At 47.9% G+C, this 22,835-nt stretch overlaps 1 protein-coding gene across 1 annotated transcript in view; it reads left to right on the top strand.

The window, feature by feature from the left end:
* Positions 1–2,301: 2,301 nt before the first annotated feature.
* Positions 2,302–22,835, top strand: part of RELT (RELT TNF receptor) — an 89,533-nt gene continuing 68,999 nt past the window's right edge. Inside the window, exon 1 of the mRNA XM_077926891.1 lies at positions 2,302–2,713. The gene's annotated coding sequence lies outside the window, so the exon portion shown is untranslated. The remainder of the gene's footprint in view (positions 2,714–22,835) is intronic.

The raw sequence follows: 22,835 nt of genomic DNA, 5'->3' as shown, positions 1-22,835 counted from the left end.
CGGGTCATGTGGCCAGCATGACTAAGCCGCTTCTGGTGAACCAGAGCAGCGCACAGAAACGCCGTTTACCTTCCCGTCGGAGTGGTACCTATTTATCTACTTGCACTTTGACGTGCTTTCAAACTGCTAGGTTGGCAGGAGCAGGGACCGAGGAACGGGAGCTCACCCCGTCGCGGGGATTCGAACCGCCGACCTTCTGATCGGCAAGTCCTAGGCTCTGTGGTTTAACCCACAGCGCCACCCACATCCCTACTGGTACCTTGGGTTAAGTACTTAATTCGTTCTGGAGGTCCGTTCTTAACCTGAAACTGTTCTTAATCTGAAGCACCACTTTAGCCTATGGGGCCTCCTGCTGCTGCTGGAACACAATTTCTGTTCTCATCCTGAAGCAAAGTTCTTAACCTGAAGCACTATTTCTGGGTTAGCGGAATCTGTAACCTGAAGCGTATGTAAACTGAGGTACCACTGTATCACAATAAAAGTGGCGTCCACAAGGATCATATTGCCAGCCCTTTTGAAACAATGGTGGATTTTGCATTCTTCTTTGATGCCATGAACTGGCTTTGAATAATCCCGTGAGCTGGCCAAAGCCGGCAGAATCGAACCCACAGGCCTCTTGTAAGGCAGAAAAAAACACTCTGCACATGTTGTCCCAAGAATCTTGGGGGGAGGAAGACGGACCAGATGAAAGATGGTTAAGACATTTAAGAACAGTGTGGAAGTGAGAATTTTAGCAGTCAGTGGCGTAGCATGGGTTGTCAGCACCCGGGGCAAGGCATGTAATTTGCGCCCCCTAACCCGTGGATTTGCGCCCCCTAACCTGTGGATTTGCCCTAACCCCAGATGTTGCGCCCGGTGCGGCCGGCCCCCCCTGCACCCCCCACGCTACGCCACTGTTAGCAGTTGCATCTTTTGCTAACGAGTCCCCTGCATAAGAGGTTTCCGCTGTAGCCAACACCCTCTTCTGCCCGGCTCTTAATATGCAATCCTGCCCTTAGGGTTGCCAACTGACCGTAAAAAACACACACCATCCTGACCTGTTTCCATGCCTGCAATCACAGCTCACTTTACAGAACTCCTCGTGTGTAGTTCCCCCCAGCATACAGCTAAATCATGAATCATTTCCTAGATAGATGTCAGTAAAGCGAACTGCGGCAGATTGCCCAGGAGCAAGGGTGTGTTGAAGAGGTGGCAACCTCCTAGGGATTCTTCCACCCGCCCTAGAGGAAGAATTGCCCTGAAAACATGATTACATACATGGCTGGCCTGAATGAATTAAGGGTTCAAATCCGCACTCAATTAAGGGTTCAAATGCGCTCCCTGGGTGACTTTGGGCCAGTCACAGTCTCTCAGCCTGGCCTACCTCGCTGGGGTGTTGTGAGGATAAAATGGAGTGGGTATTTAAAGCCATGGTTTTCCCAGTAGTGATGTATGGAAGTGAGAGCTGGACCATAAAGAAGGCTGATCAACGAAGAATTGATGCTTTTGAATTCTGGTGCTGGAGGAGACTCTTGAGAGTCCCATGGACTGCAAGAAGATCAAACCTATCCATTCTTAAGGAAATCAGCCCTGAGTGCTCACTGGAAGGACAGATCGTGAAGCTGAGGCTCCAAGACTTTGGCCACCTCATGAGAAGAGAAGACTCCCTGGAAAAGACCCTGATGTTGGGAAAGATGAAGAACACAAGGAGAAGGGGGCAACAGAGGACGAGATGGTTGGACAGTGTTCTCGAAGCTACAAACATGAGTTTGACCGAACTGTGGGAGGCAGTGGAAGACAGGAGTGCCTGGCGTGCTCTGGTCCAGGGGGTCACGAAGAGTCGGACATGACTAAACGACTAAACAACAACAATTTAAATAATAGTAGTCAGAGCTTTTTTTTCTAAAAAAAAATGTTTAGGGGTACTATCATTTTCCTACTCATATTGAAATACTGCCCCTCACTTAGGCCAAACTTAGATTCCCGAAATGTTTAGGGCTATGCGTACCCCTGCGTAGTCCCAGAAAAAGTACTGGTAGTAGTAGTAGTAGTAATAATAATAATAATAATAATAATAATAATAAATTTTTATTTATACCCCACCCTCCCTGGCCAGAGCCGGGCTCAGGGCAGCTAACACCAGTAAAATTACGACAAAAACATAATAGGGGAGGGAAAAAGCCAGCAATTTAAAATACAGGTTAAAAATACAATTTAAATTGCAGCCTCATTTTAATAATTGCCCATAGTACTACAACAACAACCACAAGAATAAAGTGGAACATCTCCTAGAAAAGGCTGTGCCAAACAAAAATCAGATGTGCTGGTTCTTGCACGCGCTTACTCCCGAGTAATCCGGCGCAGCCCATGCTTCCAGTTCAACAAATAACCTGAACGCTGCACCCTCAACTCTTCGCCACGAGGCGGCGCCGCGGAGCCAATCGGAGGCTCGGGGAGGCGTGGGCGTGGTCCGGCCCAGCGGAGGCCGCCCTCCCTTTGTGACGTAGGAGGTGGGCGGGCCCCGTCCCATTGTGACGGCTTCGCGAGGGGGGCGTGGCCCCCGCCTCGACCTGCTCACTTTCCCCGCCGGCTGACTGAGCCGCTCATTCATTCATAAAGAAGAGGCGGCGGCGGCGGGAGAGACTGACAGCGCCGCGCTCGGCTCCCTTTCTCCGGTTTCCCCCTGAACGCTTGGCAGCCGCTTCTTCCGGACGGACCGGCCTTTCCTCCCCAGGTAAGGAGCCGCTTCTCCCCATCTGCCGTTGCTGGATTCCTGCGGGCTGGAAGGCAGGGCATTGGGGGGGGGGGGTGGCCCCCTTTATTTAGGGGGCTGGGGGGTCTCGCCCCTCTTCAGCTGGGAGAAGGCGCCCCTCGCCCCCCGTTTGCGCCCCGGCTCGCTTCTTAGACCCCGAGGCTGCGGTGCTTCAGCGGGCAGAGCGCCTGCCCTTGTCTTGCCCAAGGTTCCGAGTTCGAATACTGCGCAGCTCAGGCTGGCATTGTCCGCCGATGGGGAGGGACGGTGCCGGCGGTCAGCGTGAGATGGGCAGCGTACAAAACGCTTAGGCCGGAGCCCGGTGGTGGCGGGTCCGATCCGCGGCATCTCCCGGTAGGGCTGTTCAACGTGCTGCAGAGGTGCTGCCAGCCCGTGTGGGCAGCATTGAGGTGGACGAGCCACTGGCTCTGACTTGCTCGTCTTCAATTTCTGTGTTGGTCCTCGCGCTCCCCGTTCCGCGGTGTTACTTGCCCATAGACCTTTGTTCGTGAGCGACACATCTGCAACGCGCATCTGCGCTTGAAATGTTGCTTTAAAAAAAATGTAATTCATTGTTTACGACTTTGCTGTGGTGCCCTTGCTGGCCCTTGCTACAGCCTTTCAGCGCCGCCCCAGCTGTCCCCATCAGCGAGGTTTACTTTCAGGTAAATGGGGTTTTTAGGAGAGGCAGCTGGGATCCGGCCAAGGCTAGTCCAATGCAGGATTCTGTCCTGCAGAGGAACCAGCCAGGTTCTTCAATAATAATAATAATAATAATATTAATAATAATAAATTTATTATTTATACCCCGGCCATCTGGCTGGGCTTCCCCAGCCACTCTGGGCGGCTTCCAAAAAAATATTAAAATACATCAAACATTAAAAGCTTCCCGAAACAGGGCTGGGATGTGCCTGGGATGCTTTTGCAAACGAGGGGGGGGGGTGAAGGCAAGGCTCACCCACCCTCCCCATTTCTCCCGGACACCAGGGTCCTCGGGGATATACTTCACCTGTACATGGAGGTTTTGCCTCCTTGTGGTGACTTAAGGAGCCATGGATGTCCTATCCGAGACACCAGTCCGTGTTTCCACATCTTACTCCCCCGAAACGCGCCGTTTCCGGGTAGACTTTGGGCACGGCGACCCCATCTGCCCGCCTGTTGCCAAGCTGGCGCCCTTCTGATGGTCTGGACTACACCTCCCATCAGCCCCCCCCAGGTTGGTAGAGGCTGGAGTTAACACAGACTTCATTGTGATGAAGTGGAGAAGCCAAGTGTGAAGGAGACTGGCGGGCACACCTGGACCGCTCAAACAGTTGCACGGAAGGAGCAACTTCAGTGAGGGCACAGCTGGGCACACGGTGGGTGGAGAGAGCTGCCTACGGCTCCTTCTTTTTAATAATATAAATAATGAAAATTTTTTTCTATCCCGCCCTCCCCAGCCGAAGCCGGGCTCAGAGCGGCTAACAACAATAAAAGTAACACAGCGTTCTAAAATCGATTCAATTTAAAATCGGTTCAAAATCAAATTCATGGCAACCATTCGGCTAGAATAATAATAATAATAATAATAATAATAATAATAATAATTTTTATTTATACCCCGCTCTCCCCAGCCAAGGCTGGTCTCAGGGCAGCTAACAAGCAATAATAAAAACAAGTTGAATGAATACAACTTAAAAACAAAATTAAAATACAACATTAAAATAGTGAAACATTAAAATATTAAAATGTAGCCTCATCGCAGGAGGAGAAGGAAGATTACCAAAGGAGGGGGTCAGACTGTGCCTTGGCCAAAGGCCTAACAGCTCTGTCTTGCAGGCCCTTTAACAGCACCTTCTTGGCAGCAGATCAGTCCAGGATCCCCCTTCGCCAGAGATCTAGGATCTGGTGGGGAGCCTGAGCACATAGTCCCCTTTAGATAGGTTTCCCCTTTGTGTGACTCAATGCATGGGAAGGGCTTTGTGGAGAATTGCAATCCCTATGCCAGCCGCTCCCAATGAATTCTGCTTCTTGGTTTTAGTTACGCATTTGCTGCATTTATATCCCAGCTTTTCCTCCAGGCAGCTCAAGGTGGCACATGGTTCCCCTCCACTTTCTCATTTAAAGCCCACAACAGCCCTGTGAGGTAGGTTGGGCGGAGAGGCTGGCCCCCAAGGTCACCCTTGGCAGGCTTCAGGGCTGAGTGGGGATGGAGCCCGTGTCTCCCAGGTCCTGGTGCAACGCTCTAACCACTACCCGCCACTGCCTCGTCCTTTTGAGTAAGGGGGCTTGGGATTGTGCGTTCCAATAAGAGTGTGCAGGTCACTCCAGAACAGGTAGCAGTTCAGTTCACATTTAATGCCATAATAATAATAATAATAATTTATACCCCGCCCATCTGGCTGGGCTTCGCCAGCCACTCTGGGCGGCTTCCAACAAAATATTAAAATACCGTAATACATCAAACATTAAAAGCTTCCCTAAACAGGGCTGCCTTCAGATGTCTTCTAAAAGTCTGGTAGTTGTTGTTCTCTTTGACATCTGGTAGGAGGGCGTTCCACAGGGCGGGTGCCACCACCGAGAAGGCCCTCTGCCTGGTTCCCTGTAACCTCACTTCTCGCAGTGAGGGACCCGCCAGAAGGCCCTCGGCGCTGGACCTCAATGTCTGGGCAGAACGATGGGGGTGGAGACGCTCCTTCAGGTCTACTGGGCCTTTGAGGCCGTTTAGGGCTTTAAAGGTCAGCACCAACACTTTGAATTTGCCAGGATATGGTTTGGTGTTTCATGACTGAGTGTAGGACTTGTGCTCCCATCTCTTCCTCCTCCTCCTTGCTCCTCTGTTTCCTCTTAAGCAGCTGCTTTCTGGTTTCTTGCAAACCATAGTGTGCTGTTGCATCTGAGCTAAGTACATACCTGGCTAAGTTCAGGGTGCTGGTTCTGGCGAACAAAACTCTCACCCCTTATACACACAGCTGAAGAAGGGTTTGGACTTGATATCCCACTTTATCACTACCCGAAGGAGTCTCAAAGCGGCTCACAATCTCCTTTCCCTTCACAACAAACACTCTGTGAGGTGAGAGAGGCTGAGAGACTTCAGAGAAGTGTGACTAGCCCAAGGTCACCCAGCAGCTGCATGTGGAGGAGCAGGGAATCGAACCCGGTTCACCAGATTACGAGTCCACTTCTCTTAACCACTACACCACACTGATCACTGCGTTACATCTTCAAACATCTTAAAGGCTGCCGCATGGAAGAGGGAGCAAGCTTGTTTTCTCCTGCTCTGGTGGGTAAGATTCGAACCCACGTCATCAAGTGACAAGAAAGGAGAATCTGACTAAACTCAAAACTTTCTGACATTAAGAGGTGTTGGACAGTGGAACAGACTTCCACGAGCAGTTGTGGACTCTCCCTTCCTTCCTTGGAGGTTTTTAAGCAGAGGTTGGGTGGCCATCTGTCATGGATGCCTTAGCTGAGATTCCTGCACTGCGGTGGGTTGGACTAGATGTCCCGCGGGGTCCCTTCCAACTCTGCAATTCTATCCTTCTAGGTCAGGGCCTTCAGCAGATACCATTTTATCAGGAGCTCCATTCTGCAGTAATGAAGTAATTGGGCCTTTAGTATTGTGGCAACTACCCTTCGGAACTTCCCTCCCCATGAATATTAAACAGGGACCATCTCTCTTATATTTTTGGCCCCAGCTGAAAACCACCTTCTTTCAGCAAGCCTTTCAAAGCAGGGGTCTTCCCCAGCCTGCATCCATACTGGTTGTGTTTTAAAGATGCTAGATCGCATGTTGTTCGCCACCCTGAGCTCCTTTATGAGGAATGGCAGGATATCGGTGTCATAAAAGCAAAAACTTCCATGCCAGCGAAATCCTGTTTGGCTTTGATTTGTAAAACTAGACAAGGTCCTTGTTTAGCATCCTGGTTTGGAGAGTGTGCACAAAAAACCCCATAGTTTATTGGGTTGCTGTAAAAGAAAGAAAAAAGTGAAAAAAAGAGAGTATATAAGTCTACATATTCTCCCCTCCTACTTTATTGAAGTAAATTGAATAAATCAATACAACAGAAATAATAGAAATACAAAAAAAAACCCAGCATGGTACATATTTAAGTAGAGTTAGATTACCCATATTTTTCGCTCTAGAAGACGCACCAGACCACAAGACGCACCTAGTTTATGGAGGAGGAAAACAAGAAAAAATAAATCTGAATCTCAGAAGCCAGAACAGCAAGAGGGATCTCTGTGCAGCGAAAGCAGCAATCCCTCTTGCTGTTCTGGCTTCTGGGATAGCTGCGCAGCCTACATTCGCTCCATAAGTCGCACACACATTTCCCCTTACTTTTTAGGAGGGGAAAAGTGAGTCTTATAGAGCAAAAAATACGGTACTTACGACCATCAGAAATCCGCATCTCATTCCAGTAGCACCAATCCATGGTTTAAAATGGTGACAAATGCTCCCTTTTTAGACAGTCGGACATTCACTTTGATTCCTGTCTATGATTTATTTTCCTTTATTCTCTTCTAATCAACCAATTATGCATATAGTTTTAGCTTTTGCCCAAGGTCTCAAGGCTGGGTACTCGGCCATGAAGCAGACTGGGCAAACTCGGGCCAGTTTCATTCTTTTATCCCAGGCATGGGCAAACTCAGCCCTCCAGATGTTTTTTGAGACTACAATTCCCATCATCCCTGATCACTGGTCCTGTTAGCTAGGGATCATGGGAGTTGTAGTCCCAAAACATCTGGAGAGCCAACTTTGCCTATGCCTGTTTTAGCCTAACCTGCCTCATGAGGTTGTTGCGAAGGCAAATTGTAGACCACCTTGATTTATTTAGGAGGAAACGTTAAGCTTAACGCAGATAAAAATTCACAGCTGCTATTTCGGATAATTTGTGTGTGATCCCAATTCACCGAACGGGGGTCTAAACCTAGAATTTCCTTCTGTCTGAGAAGCCAATGGGCTGTAGAAGACAGTCCCTTTTGGAAATTAAAAGTGTCTGTAGACGATTTGGCCGAAGCCTTAGGAAGCGTATGAATAGCTGCCTTTAGCGACTGCTCACAAATTTGGAACAAGGGGCTGAGTATGTGCAGAATAATGAGATTATCTATGTATATACTCGCGCCCTAATGTTAAATATGGCTGGCATTATTTTTAGGCGCATCAATGAAAAATGCCCGCCGTGAGACTTAATGCCGCTTCATGTTACACAGCGAAGATATTGTCTTGGTGCTTTGCTCTGAAACAGGCGTGTTCCCGGCAGACGGTCTGTGCCAGAGGCCAAGCCTCCATTTGTGGGGTTGGGTCTGAATGCCCCTAAATCAGAATATCCCCTAAATATTCGGGTGCCGCGACGGCACTCAGCCTTGGGTGGCTGGCGCATGCACCCTGGCGCAGAGAGCTCTGTGAAGGATAGCTCCGTTGGTTAGAACGCTGTGCTGATAACGCCAAGGTTTCAGGTTCAAGCCCCATGGCTGGGGGTTGACTAATCAGTGTTTCCCAACCTTGGGCCTCCAGCTGTTTTTGAACTACAATTCCCATAATCCCTGACCACTGGTCTTGCTAGCTAGGGATGATGGGAGTTGTAGTCCAAAAACAGCTGGAGGCCCAAGGTTGGGAAACGCTGGACTAGATGATCCTTGCAGGTCCCCTTCCAATGCTACAATTCTATGCCTACCATGAAACGCCCTGCAACCTTTTCCACTGGCATGGGATGAATGAATCACATTCGACTACTGTGATTTTCTTCTCTGTTTGGTGATAAACGGAATAATTGCGTCTAGAAACTGATGAGTAGTTTTAAGATTATACCCAAACAATTGAGGCAGTGGTGATGATGAGACAGTTTTCATTGCCTGCTTCCTTGGGGTTAAATTTGATTTGATTCATTCTTTTTGTTCAAATTTCATTTCATTTCATTTATTGCACTTCTCCCCCAAGGAGGAAAAGCTGGCCCCCCATGTTACTTTTATTGTTGTTAGCCGCTCTGAGCCCGGCTTTGGCTGGGGAGGGCGGGATATCAATAAATTATTATTATTATTATTATTATTATTATTATTATTATTATTATTTATTTCCACAACACCCCTGCAAAGTAGGCTGGGCTAAGAGGCAGTGACTGGCCCAAGGTCCCCCAATGAGCTTCATGGTGAAGTAGCGATTTGAACCCTGGTCTCCCAGGTCCTAGTCCAACACTCTAACCACTGCACCATACTGCCTCTCTTAAATGATGAGTGTTTTTTTTAAATTTTTTGGCCCAGTAGGCCACAATTATACTCCCCCATCGCAGTGAGCCGACTCTGACATGTCGGTGGCGCCTCTCCAAGTTCCCTGCCAGGATGGGAGAGGAGATCCAGCACAAAGCGGGTTCGCCAGTTTGATCCTGCCTTCTGCAAGTTTCCGGTGCATCGGATTTTGGATGGGGTTCTTTTTTGTGTGTGCATTGCAAGATGAGACCTTTCAGTTAAAAAGGTCCTTCTGTCCTCCGAGGTATTTCACGTTTGGTATTGCATGCTTTAAAAAAACAAAACACCATCCTAATTTGCGTTTGAGTAAGCAACAAATTGGATGGGACGCGGGTGGCGCTGTGGGTAAAAGCCTCAGCGCCTAGGGCTTGCCAATCGAAAGGTTGGCGGTTCGAATCCCCGCAGCGGGGTGCACTCCCGTTGTTCGGTCCCAGCGCCTGCCAACCTAGCAGTTCGAAAGCACTCCTGGGTGTAAGTAGATAAATAGGGACCGCTTACTAGCGGGAAGGTAAACGGCGTTTCCGTGTGCGGCTCTGGCTCGCCAGAGCAGTGATGTCACGCTGGCCACGTGACCCGGAAGTGTCTCCAGACAGCGCTGGCCCCCGGCCTCTTGAGTGAGATGGGCGCACAACCCTAGAGTCTGTCAAGACTGGCCCGTACGGGCAGGGGTACCTTTACCTTTACCTTTAAGCAACAAATAGAATGAATCATATGGAGGAGAAATGAGTGTGATTTCAGACAGAAAATGGCTTTCTGTCAAATGGGGAGATCTGGTGGGACAGGTTTCGCCCATGGGCTAGCTAGAAGATGTCCCGTCCCCCAATTAAAAACGTCGTGTGGCCATCTTGGCTGTAAGTTTCCATACGGTCTTTTCGCTTGGCACGAAGCCATGGAAACGGGACCCTGAGAGCGAGCGACAGACAATTACGCTCCAACCAGGTTTGTTCTGTCTCCCTAGCAGTGTGTACATAAACCCAGTCGCTGTGCATAAAATGTTGCAGCTGTGTGTGAACGGAGACTGATTGGAGGGGAGGCGAAAAGTCACGTTGCACCTGATTCCAGGTGAACATGAACTCCCTCTTTCTTTTTGTCCTGGATTTTTTTTTAAGGTATTTGATTTACTGTTCCAGCTTGTTTTTGCTACAGTCTCAAAACACAGAGAGACAAAGAGGCAGTTGAGTTTGTTGCAAGGGAGGTTTTTAAAATCTGGATGTTCTTAACAACTTTTGGGGGCCTTTATTCAGTATCGTAGACCCCAGCCGGTTTTTAAACGGGGGGGGGGGAGGAGATTAAATGAGGCATGGTAGGGTCACTAACATTTCTCACTTGCATAAAAAGCAATTTTGACCATTTCTGGTGGAGGGGGACAGATGAGCGGTTGGGGACAGAGCTGTCCACAGTTCACCTCAAAAACCTATTCAGAGCAAGGGGCTTTGCTGCCCTCACTCTGAGCTGGCTCAGTGACTTCATGTAACCAAATCTGCAGCTTGGAGATGTCAGATTTATGATGTGTTTGCTGATTACGGTGATCACTTGGGGAAGGAGGGCAGCTGGGGATATTCAGGTTGCCATGGTAGCAGCGGAGGGGGACCAAATAGGCTTCTCTGATTAAAAATGTGAGCACCCTGGCTACTGCTGTTCCCCAGAATTTTGCAGGCAAATACTTAGTGTGTCTTAGTTTTCAGCTGGGCGTGGTTTCCATTGCACGTTGTTGTTGTTTAGTCGTTTAGTCGTGTCCGACTCTTCGTGACCCCCTGGACCAGAGCACGCCAGGCCCTCCTGTCTTCCACTGCCTCCCACAGTTTGGTCAAACTCATATTAGTGGCTTCAAGAACACTGTCCAACCATCTCGTCCTGTCGTCCCCTTCTCCTTGTGCCCTCCATCTTTCCCAACATCAGGGTCTTTTCCAGGGAGTCTTCTCTTCTCATGAGGTGGCCAAAATCTTGGAGCCTCAGCTTCAGGATCTGTCCTTCCGGTGAGCACTCAGGGCTGATTTCCTTCAGAATGGAGAGGTTTGATCTTCTTGCAGTCCATGGGACTCTCAAGAGTCTCCTCCAGCACCAGAATTCAAAAGCATCCATTCTTCGGCGATCAGCCTTCTTTAGGGTCCAGCTCTCACTTCCATACATCACTACTGGGAAAACCAAAGCTTTAACTAGACGGACCTTTGTTGGCAAGGTGATGTCTCTGCTTTTTAAGATGTTTGTCATCGCTTTTCTCCCAGGAAGCAGGAATCTTTTAATTTCATGACTGCTGTCACCATCTGCAGTGATCACGGAGCCCAAGAAAGTAAAATCTCTCACTGCCTCCAATTGCACAGTTAGATCAGGTCTATTGCGTGGCCTAGAAGATGACCTTACAGCTCTACAATTCTGGCAATCTGGGGAAACACTGTTCAATTTGCTCTTCCTTCAGTCTTGCAGTCTGGAGTGTGTCAGTCGAGTCAGTCATGTGTGTGTGTGTGTGTGTGTGTGTGTGTGTGTGTGCGTGCTTGCTTGCTTGCTTGCCAAAAGGGATGTTGGTGGGGGAAGCTTCTGTGAAGTGGTTTCGGAAGAAATGCTCAGCCCTGCAAGCTCGTAAATTACAGGCTGTGCAGAAGTCTCTCTATCCGGAATCCTGTTGCTGAAATCCTGGGAGAAAAACCGTGGTCCGCTCCTCTTAACAATACAGATCTGAAGCAGTGTAAACTCTGCTCTTGTGTGTGTGCTTAAAACCACACAGGCTTTGCAAACCATGCAATGTGGGCTTGCAGGCCGCCTTAATGCAGATTCATAGAACCACAGAGCTGGAAGAGACCTTGAGGGTCATCTAGTCCAACCGCCCTGCAATGCAGAAATCCGCAGCTCTCCCATACGGGATTCGAACCTGCAACCTTGGCATTTGATCAGCGCCACGCTTTAAGCAACTGAGCTATCCGCTTGGATTCGTAAGAACATAAGAAGACCAATGGCCCGTCTCCAGTTTCCTGGTCTCATAGTGGCCATCCAGATGACTGGAAAACTCACAAGCCACATCTCTCGCCTCCTGTGGTTTCCAGCAACTGGGAACTCGAAGCGTTGCTGCCTCACAACTGTGGAAGTAGAGCAGACCCGTTGTGGGTGGTATCCCTCAATAGCCCTCTCCTCCACGAATTCCCCCAATCCTCTCTGAATTTATTTTATATATATATATATATAAATTTTTATTAGTTTTTTAACATACCATTTTCAACAGTAATTAAACATACTTTTACATCTTATTCAATTTTTTTGACTTCCATCAGTCCTGTCTGAAAATTTTCAAATCCAATCTCTTCATATGCATTTCTTATCTTCCCTGTTACATTTCAAACTCATAACCAATATCTCTATCTTTTCCTACTTTTGTACACCAACAACGGTGCCGCACAATGGTTAGAGTTTCTGACTAGGACCTGGGAGAGCAGGGTTTGAATCCTCAGCCAGCCATGAAGCTGATAATAATAGACAGAGCTGTTCCGCCAAGCCTTTGGCCAGGGCACAGCCTGACTCCCTCCTTTGGCAATCTTCCAAGAACTCTACCCAATGGTTGCCATCAATTTGATTTGAAGTAATTTTTTAATGAAATGATTTTAAAATGTTGTCTTATTTTATTGTTGTTAGCCGCCCTGAGCCCGGCTTCGGCTGGGGAGGGCAGGATATAAATAAAAAAATTTATTATTATTATTATTATTATTATTATTATTATTATTATTTTATTATTATTATTATTTTATACCCCACCCATCTGGCTGGGTTTCCCCAGCCAATCTGGGAGGCTTCCAACAGAACACTAAAATACAATAACCTATTAAACATTAGAACCTTCCCTAAAGAGGGCTGCCTTCAGATGTCTTCTAAAAGTTTGGTAGTTATTTTTCTCTTTGACATCTGATGGGAGGGCGTTCCACAGGGCGGGTGCCACTACCAAGAAGGCCCTCTGCCTGGTTCCCTGTAACTTGGCTTCTCGCAGGGAGGGAACCGCCAGAAGGCCTTCGGAGCTGGACCTCAGTGTCGAGCCAGTTGCCATCTCTTAGCCCAGCCTACCATAGCTGTCAACTTTTCCCTTTTCTTGCGAGGAATCCTATTCGGAATAAGGGAATTTCCCTTTTAAAAAGGGAAGCATTGACAGCTATGGAGCCTACCTCGAAGGGTTGTTGTGAAGATGGAATGGGGAGGAGGAGAACCATGTGTAGTACCTTGAGATCCTGGGAAGGAAAGATTTGTATGGGGTGCGGAGAACCCCCTACACGTTGAGCATGTGGGTTCTTGCTGCGCATGCATTTCTGGAAAAAAGGCTTACACTTATAAGACAGGATTTGGGAACTGGTGGCCCTCCTATAGATGATGCTCGACTACAACTCTCATTGTTCTACGTGGGGCTGCCCTTGAGACTGACCCAGAAACTCCAGCGGGTGCAGAATGCCACGGCGAGACTCCTTACGGGGTCCTCGCTACGGGATCACATTCACCCGGTCCTAGACCAGCTGCACTGGCTCCCGGTGGAGTACAGGATTAGGCTCAAGGTGCTGGTTTTAGCCTTTAAAGCCCTATATGGCCTAGGACCCTCGTACCTATGGGACCGCCTCTCCTGGTATGTCCCACAGAGGAATTTACGGTCTTCAAACAAAAACATATTGAAGGTCCCAAGCCACAGAGAGGTTAGGCTGGCCTCAACCAGAGCCAGGGCCTTTTCGGCCGTGGCCCCAATCTGGTGGAATGCTCTGTCCCAAGAGACTAGGGCCCTGCGGGACTTGACATCTTTCCGCAGGGCCTGCAAAATGGAGCTGTTCCACCAGGCCTTTGGCCAAGGCATAGTCTTCACAGAACTCTAGCCCAATGGTTGCCATCAATCTGATTTGAATTAATTTTATAATGAAATGATTTTAGAATGTTGTATTATTTTATTGTTGTTAGCTGCCCTGAGCCCGGCATCGGCTGGGGAGGGTGGGATATAAATAAATATTATTATTATTATTATTATTATTATTATTATTATCCTTAAATCCTGTTTTTCAGCCAAACACCCAGGCAGCCACGCTGCAGGTGGAATTCTGCACCTTCTGGGGTCAATCGGGCAACCTCAGAACCCCTTCTCAGAACCTCTTTCATCTGTTTTACATAACTTTTATTAAAGATATTCTTAATTTCCAAAGTATTTGCATTCTCCCCCACTTCAAGATCAGTTGATTCGTGACGCATGACACTATGCACCTCCACCTACCAGATGGGTGCTGGGTTTTGGGGAGCACAACGGTGGAAGTATTGGACCAAACGGGGGCGGGGGGCGAGGAGGGGATCATGGACATGCGAGGCATCTTCCCAAGAGCATTCCATGAAGTCCACGTCCATGAAATTGGCCGTAGACCCCAAATCTATCATCTTCTTTCGCCATCACTTACAGCCGAGTAAGATTGTCTTCCAGGAACAGGATCCTAACAGTGAGTCCGTAAGTGACTGGGGAGGCCAATTCTGGATCCACAGAAGTTGTTTATTTCCTTGACATTTGATGGGAGGGCGTTCCACAGGGCGGGCGCCACCACCGAGAAGGCCCTCTGCCTGGTTCCCTGCAACCTGGCTTCTCGCAGGGAGGGAACCGCCAGAAGGCCCTCAGAGCTGGACCTCAGTGTCCGGGCTCAACGATGGGGGTGGACACGCTCCTTCAGGTATACTGGGCTGCAGCTGTCTTGAGCATGGGTAGGCAAACTAAGGCCCGGGGGCCGGATCTGGCCCAGTCGCCTTCTAAATCCGGCAAGTGGATGTTCCGGGAATGAATGTGTTTTTACATGAGTAGAATGTGTCCTTTTATTTAAAATGCATCTCTGGGTTATTTCTGGGGCCTGCCTGGTGTTTTTACATGTGCAGAATGTGTGCTTGTATTTAGAATGCATCTCTGGGTTATTTGTGGGGCATAGGAATTCGTTCATTCCCCCCCCCCCCCAATATAATCCAGCCCCCCACAAGGTCGGAGGGTCAGTGGACCGGCCAACGGCTGCAAAAAGTTTGCTGACCCCTTGTCTTGAGGCTTCTGAACGCCTCTCCCTCCCTCTGGCAAAAGCCCTGAGCGACAAAGCCATGCTTGCTAAGCCAGCTGTTCTGATTTCAACAGCCTTCTCCCCCTCAACCCCCCCCATCTCCAGATGTTTAGAGTACAGCAAGATGGTCGGTGCCTTTCAAAACTCCTGGATTTGCAGGAAAGACTTTTCTGCAAAACCAGAGTAGCTTTGGAGAAGAGAAGCAGGAGAAAGCAAATCCAAACTGCCTGCAACCGGACCTTTCAAGGAGAAATCGGTAGCAGGATTAAGGCAGGGACTGCCAGCAGCATCGCTATCCAAACAGTGGAAAGGGCTTAGAGGTAGCAGCGCAGCTACTGCAATGCAGATAAACCAAGTGGTGAGGTCTTTAGAGCTAAGGCGAGTATTTTCTGCAGGAATCTCAAGTTTTCCTGGGCTGCTTGGGTTGCAGAGCAGACGAAACGTGAGGCTCTTGCGGTGCAGCGAACCATGTTCTGGGCCATGTGCTGAACGTGGCATGGATTTTAGACAGGCTATATACCAGAGAATGCTTTCAGTATAATCTTTGCGCCTGCAGAAAGTTTTGGGGCGGGCGCGCCGCCCCGTTTCCAGTTGTTGCACGTCTTGTAACTTCCTGCCCAAATCCTGCAACTTTTCATAACACAAAGGTTGGAGGGTGTCTCACTTTCGCTGCCCCTCTCCGGTAACATTGCAGAAGCATCACAGAACAACTAACGGAGCAAAATAATGTGTAGATGGTCCGGTATACAGTGGTACCTCGGGCTAAGTACTTAATTCGTTCCGGAGGTCTGTACTTAACCTGAAACTGTTCTTAACCTGAAGCACCACTTTAGCTAATGGGGCCTCCTGCTGCCGCCGGACCACGATTTCTGTTCTCATCCTGAAGCAAAGTTCATAACCTGAAGCACTATTTCTGGGTTAGTGGAGTGTAACCTGAAGCGTATGTAACCCGAGGTACCACTGTAAATCACTCAACTCCTGGCAAATGGGGCATGAGCTTAAGACCTCTCCTGCGGCTGTTCTCCGGAAACAGGTCTTTAGACGCTCAACTGTCTCTGCTCAAGGAGGTAAAAAGGTAAAGGGACCCCTGGCCATTAGGTCCAGTCGTGGCCGACTCTGGGGTTGCGGCACTCATCCGCTTTATTGGCTGAGGGACCCGGTGTACAGCTTCCGGGTCATGTGGCCAGCAGGACTAAGCCGCTTCTGGCAAACCAGAGCAGCGCACGGAAACGCCGTTTACCTTCCCGCCGGAGTGGTACCTATTTATCTACTTGCGCTTTGACATGCTTTCGAATTGCTAGGTGGGCAGGAGCAGGGACCGAGCAACGGGAGCTCACCCTGGCGTGGGGATTCGAACCGCCGACCTTCTGATCGGCAAGTCCTAGGCTCTGTGGTTTAAGCCACAGCGCCACCCGCATCCTGCTCAAGGAGGTAGCAGGAGGTAATGAGGACTAGTAACCGTGCTTTGAATTCCTTTTCAAGCCTCTAAGCTAATAGTGGTCACTATGCCTTGTGGCAGGGAGTGGCATGTACTGATTGTATGAACCAGTCGCTTTGGCTATGTTTAGTTGCACTTAAGTAAGCTTGCAATTATATTTCACAGTCTACCTCACGGCACAGAATCTCCTGTCTCTTGTTTACTTGTCTTGAGGGAGAGATAATAGTTTGTTTTAATTCTTTTCTTTTTTTAAAAAAAAAAACCTTTCATGATTTCACCACATGGTTTTGTGGTTTTACACTGTTGTAAATATATTTTTTTATGATACAGCCATATATGTTTTTTTTTAATAAATAAACAAACTGCATCATATAAATGCTTAGTTATGAACTTGGCCTTCTGTTTATGTTTTGAGTTGAAAATACATTCCATTTTATTGGGTGTCTCTAATGCAGGCATCCCCAACCTGCGGCCCTCCAGATGTTTTGTCCTACAACTCCCATGATCCTTAGCTAACAGGACCAGTGGCCAGGGATGATGGGAATTGTAGTCCAAAACATCTGGATGGCCGAAGGTTGGGGATGCTTGCTCTACTGTATGCTGAGAACATTTCTATCTGATACTTCCGAAACTTTAAACACAAAGAGTGTTATTTATGATAGCATGGGGGAAAATAAACCATGCATATCTTCATAAATCTCTTATCGCATCCCTCCTTTAACCATCATGGCTGAGCTAGGATTTGACCCAGTTCCCAACTACACTGATATAGGACTCTGATCTTCCTAACCAGTAAAAGGAATTGATGAATTTAAAAAGTAGATATATCATTATTATTTATTATATTTATATCCCTCCGTTCCTTCAAGGAGGTCAAAATGTCCCTTTCCATCTTATCTTTAAACAGCTGTTAGGCTGAGAGGTTGGTGCAAGGACACCCAATGAGCTTTGCGGCTGAGTGGGGATGTGAACATGTGTCTCATTCCAATGTTCCAACCACTAGACTGCACTCCTCCTCTGCACTTAAATCCATATCTGTTCTTCTTGTCTTCACCTCAAAGAAATGTGAACTTTACAGGTGCTTTCCCTACCCTTTCATTGCCCTCTGCAAGTCTCAACGCTTCCAATTATATGGTGCTATACATCCGTCTCAGACGTGGAAATTGCAATAGGTCCAAATTATGGGATGTTGTGCATGTATTTGTCTGTGTCTTAGTATGTCGGCACCTGCAATTTTTTTGTTTGTCTGGGGGGGGGGCGGCAAGCGTCTCATTTCCTCTGGAGCAAAAACATCCTCTAATTAACAGATACAGCAGGCCGAGAGATCCCCTCTGCCTGGTGATCTGCTGCTGCCTCTTTGCGTAAATCCATCTGATCCAGAGACGGCCTTGACACAGCTTCCTTGCCACTTGGCCCGAGGAGACCCATCCCGCAAAGTCTTCCAGCAGAGCCCGTGGCGCAAAACGGGGTTCTTCGCTCCCAGCATGGCCCACTGGGAAGACTGGGGGCAGCTCCAGTTTCCATGGAAATCCGTTTCCCTTATCCCTTATTATCTTCCCTTCCCGGGCAGAATGCCAGGAGTACACCTAACATTAGGCTGCTTTTTTGGAAATGCTGTCATGTCACAGACGAGAGAGACAGGCTTCCAGACATACTATTGGAGGGTGGAAAGTGAGAGACAGAAATCCTGTAATTACTTGCTTAAGGCTTGGTGTGAATCTTTCCCAGACACCTTGCCCCATCCGGAAATTGCTGGATTATATTCAGAAGGGAGCGCAAAACCAAGGCAGGGAAACTCGGGTGTGTCTGTGCAAATTTTGCATATCCAAATTGGGACATGGTCGATTGGTGGTCTGTCTTGCATTCATCAGGTCTTTTTTTAAAAATCTCTCTGTGATCTTGGAAACTGGATGGTAGTCTGATTTCTAACTTGAAACAGAAGGAAGCAGTGAGGGGTTGGTATCGACAAGGCTTTTTTCCAGCTGGAACTCGCCAGAACTCAGTTCCGGCACCTCTCAGGTAAGCAAGGAAGGTATTACAGGTGATTTCTGGCACCTCTTCTCCTAAAAAAATAGCACTGGGCATCGGTGTGTGTTGCTGGCGACTGAATTTTGTGTGGGTGTGATTTTTAATATGCTATCAGGTGGCTTGAGAGGCTGAGAATCGTTTTGTATTTCAGAAGTACCTATTTTAATAAAGTATTTTAAGAAATAAAATATGGTCTAGATGCGGAACGAAGGCAGATAAAAAGGAAGCCAAGGAGACGGACGATTGTGTAGTCGTGATAGCAGGCTCCAGAAAGTTTTTTTATATCGGCTGCAGGTTCTCTCACAGGTCTGACTGACTGAGGACAAAGTTTCAAGAGCTACCAGCAACAATAGCTAATTTGTTCTCCGCTGGCAGAGAAGATATGCCTCTGAATGCCAAGTTAGTAGGAATTGCAGGTGGGCAGAGTCTAAAGTAGCCTAAAGTATTCCTAATAATAAAAAGCAATATAATCTGATGGCCTATTGAGACAAGGTGCTTTTAAAGTGTTGAAAATGGGAGCTGCCTGCCTTCTCTTTGCAGGTATATGTTGTTGTTTTTCTATTGCACTACAACTTTTTTAAAAAAAAAAAATTATTAGGAATTTAAACAAAACATATTATCTTAAAACATATCATCCTTAATTTCCCCCCATTTCCCCCCTCCCCCCAATAAAACAACCCTCCTCCCATCCCCCCGACTTCCCTCAGTTCCAATCTCTGTTTTCTCTATAGATGCTATTCTCTGCATGTTACAAAATTACATAAATCCTTAAGTTGTCTGACTGGTTATTATCAGTAAAAAGTTTGTGTTTATTCAAAGCCTGCCAAGGAGTCCAGTTCACTTTGTTGCTTCTTTAAATACTTTGTAAAAGGTTCCCATTCCTCTTTAAAGTCACAGTTATCCTTGTCCCGTAATTTGTGTGTCAGTTTTGCCAATTCTGCACAGTCCATCAGTTTCTCTTGCCGTAATTCTTTAGTCAGGGTTTCCTCATTCTTCCATCCTTATTAAGACTCTCGCCGCCGTTCTCGCATACATGAAGATATTTTTCAACTTCCTTGGCAGGTCTTTCCCTACAATCCCTAACAGAAATGCTTCAGGTTTCTTAGCAAATGTTAGATGGAAGATTTTCTTCAATTCATTGTATATCATTTCCCAAATTTTTAAATTTTCGTTACAATCCCACCACATATGTTAAAATGTCCCCTCCTTTTCCTTTCACTTCCAATACATATTTGAGCTAGTTTTATACATTCTTCCTAATTGCACTGGTGTCATATACCATCTATACGTATACCATCTTCATATACCGTATTTTTTGCACCATAACACTCACTTTTTTCCTCCTAGAAAGTAAGGGGAAATGTCTGTGCGTGTTATGGAGGAAATGCCTATGGGTGGCATGCCTACGGATTTTCCTCCTCTAAAAACTACATGCGTGTTAAGGTCGGGTGCGTGTTATAGAGCGAAAAATACGGTAATGTTCTTGCAACAAAGAACAGTCTGTAAATTTTAAATCAATTTTCCATAACCTTTCCCAATCTTCCATCATGGTATTATGACCTATATCTTGTGCCCATTTGATCATGACTGATTTTACCTCTTCATCTTTCGTCTCCCATTCTAACAGTATGCTGTATGCGGCCACAACTTTTAAGTTCCTTCTCCAGTCACGTTGCAAGAAGTTTGAAATCCTTCTCTGGGTGAAGACTAGGTGGCACAAAGGATCTTTGACTCACACTGTGATTCACCCTGCATTGCAGTTTTCTTTGCACAAGCAAATGCGTATCAGCAAGCTGGTCCACCATCAGTCTCTCTCCTCCCCCCCCCCCCTTGTGCTTTATGAGCAAAAAAGAAAACGTAAAACCTTTAGTTTTCCAGCATAGGAATCACTCCCTCCTCAAATCTCTGTAGCTGCAGTAGCATCCTTTCATTTTTCACCAGAGCAGCTGAGGAAGGCAGGAGCCAAAAAGGTTTTGCAACAGAAATTAGATCGCTTTTGTTAATCGCGGTATCATATGATCTTCTAAAAACAAAAACTGCAAGCATTCTTTGAAGACGCCGGGGATTGGGGGTTGGGGAGCACGTTTGCGATAAGAGCGCCAAAACTGGTTTCTGTTGTTGTTGTTTACTGGATTGGGATTGAACCTGTTAGATAGTGGGTGGACATAGTAGATGACGCAGCGATTTCTCCAAAACAGCTCTTTATTTGTAAGCTGGAACAGAACTGAACTGAAGGGTTCAGCCAGCCTGCCTATATAGAGCTCCACTACAATGCAACTGTAACCACTTTCTGTAACTGTCCAATCACTGAACGTCACTTTCAATCCCTTATTTGCATATGTGGACCTGAGTGAAAACTATCTACAGTATCTCCCTGCTGGGCCAGGGTGAGAACTTCAGTACATAACAGAACCAATCCATGTCTGAGAACCTTCTGCTGTTGTTGACCCTCACTGCCTACTGTGGAAGGGAGTTCCACAGTTTAACTACGCGCCGTGTGATAAAAGTCCTTCCTTTTTTCTGTCCTGAACCTTCCAACACAAGTCAGGAGTGGCAGAGAAAACTTTTCTCCATCCGTTTTTTAAATACCATGCACCACTGGGGGCAGTTCTACGCTTATTCTTAAAATGTCCCAGGCGCTGCAATCTGTCTTCATAGGAGATTTGCTGCGCCTGCTTGATCATTTTGGTTGCCCTCTCCTGAACCTGCATCTCCCTCCCCAGATCTCTAAACAGGAACTGGAGCAGACCATCCCTCCATAGGGAGACGCGGGTGGCGCTGTGGGTTAAACCACAGAGCCTAGGACTTGCCGATCAGAAGGTCGGTGGTTCGAATCCCCACGACGGGGTGAGCTCCCATTGCTTGGTCCAGCGGGAAGGTAAACGGCGTTTCCGTGCGCTGCTCCGGTTTGCCAGAAGTGGCTTAGTCCTGCTAGCCGCATGACCCAGAAGCTGTATGCCGGCTCCCTCAGCCAATAAAGTGAGATGAGCGCCGCAACCCCAGACTCGGCCACGACTGGACCTAATGGTCAGGGGTCCCTTTACCTTACTATCCCTCCATAGAGAGAGGCGCACATGATCATCCCTTATACAGTCCAGCCAGACTCTTGCGTTCTTTTCCCCTCTGAATGCCTCCCACACAGCTGCAGCCATGTTTAGAGACCCTTGATAATTAGCTCCCACGGATGCAATGTTTGAATCCACAGGTGGCGAAGAGGAGGAAAGCTTTAAGCAGACGATCTATAACGGGAAGTCCAGATAGGAGCTCCTAATTGCCAGTCTCTGCGCCATCCTTCAGCCTTTCTGGGTCCTCCCCCCCCCCCTTGCATAAAATGTGGGGCCTGACCTACTTCAACGCTCTTCCAGCCGACGATGCTGGGGCTCACGTCTTCGCCACCCAGACCCCCTCGGTTGGCCGTGGCTGCCTCTGTGTTGTCGCAACAAAGATATTTCAGAGGAGAGGAACTCAGGGCTCCCTCCCTGTAAACAAAAGAAATCTGTGTCAGTGAAAACAATAAATAGCGCGCGCGAGAGAGAGAGAGAGAGAGAGAGAGAGAGAGAGAGAGAGAGAGAAAGACAGAGCTCTTTGGCAGGGAGCCACACTGATGCCACGAGATGTTGTGGCGGCCCAAGTAAATTTCCATCCCATCTCTCTCTCTCTCTCTCTCTGCAGCTGCCACCCAGTAAACTTTGCTTCAGCGGGAACTTGGGTTTTGTCTGCAAGCTGCAGAGGCTGCAAAAAAAATGTCGCAGGTGGACTGCTAAAGTGGGACGCCAAACCGCACCCCCTCCCTCATGCCAGTGTCAGGATTGTGGTCCAAACCATCGCCACTTCGGAAGGAGGTGGACTCTCCTTACTTGGCGGTTTTTAAACAGAGGTCAGGTGAGCATCTCTCCCCGGAATTCTTTAGCTGGGATTCCTGAATTGCAAAGGGGTTGGATTAGATGGGGTCATGTCAAACTCTACAGTGCTATGATTCTACTCTTGCTGTCTTGCCCGTTGTACATTTGGAACATCTGAACGTATTTTGGGTTTTGTTGTTTAGTCGTGTCCGACTCTTCGTGACCCCCTGGACCAGAGCACGCCAGGCACTCCTGTCTTCCACTGCCTCCCGCAGTTTCGTCAAACTCATGCTGGTAGCTTCGAGAACACTGTCCAACCATCTCGTCCTCCGTCGTCCCCTTCTCCTTGTGCCCTCCATCTTTCCCAACATCAGGGTCTTTTCCAGGGAGTCTTCTCTTCTCATGAGGTGGCCAAAGTATTGGAGCCTCAGCTTCAGGATCTGTCCTTCCAGTGAGCACTCAGGGCTGATTTCCTTCAGAATGGATAGGCTTGATCTTATTGCAGAATCCATGGGACTCTCCAGCACCAGAATTCAAAA

Source organism: Podarcis muralis, chromosome 4 (assembly GCF_964188315.1).
Source record: "Podarcis muralis chromosome 4, rPodMur119.hap1.1, whole genome shotgun sequence".
Lineage (NCBI taxonomy): Eukaryota > Metazoa > Chordata > Lepidosauria > Squamata > Lacertidae > Podarcis > Podarcis muralis.
Note: the sequence above shows the minus strand (reverse complement) of the source record. Positions and strands in the feature narration are given on the sequence as shown.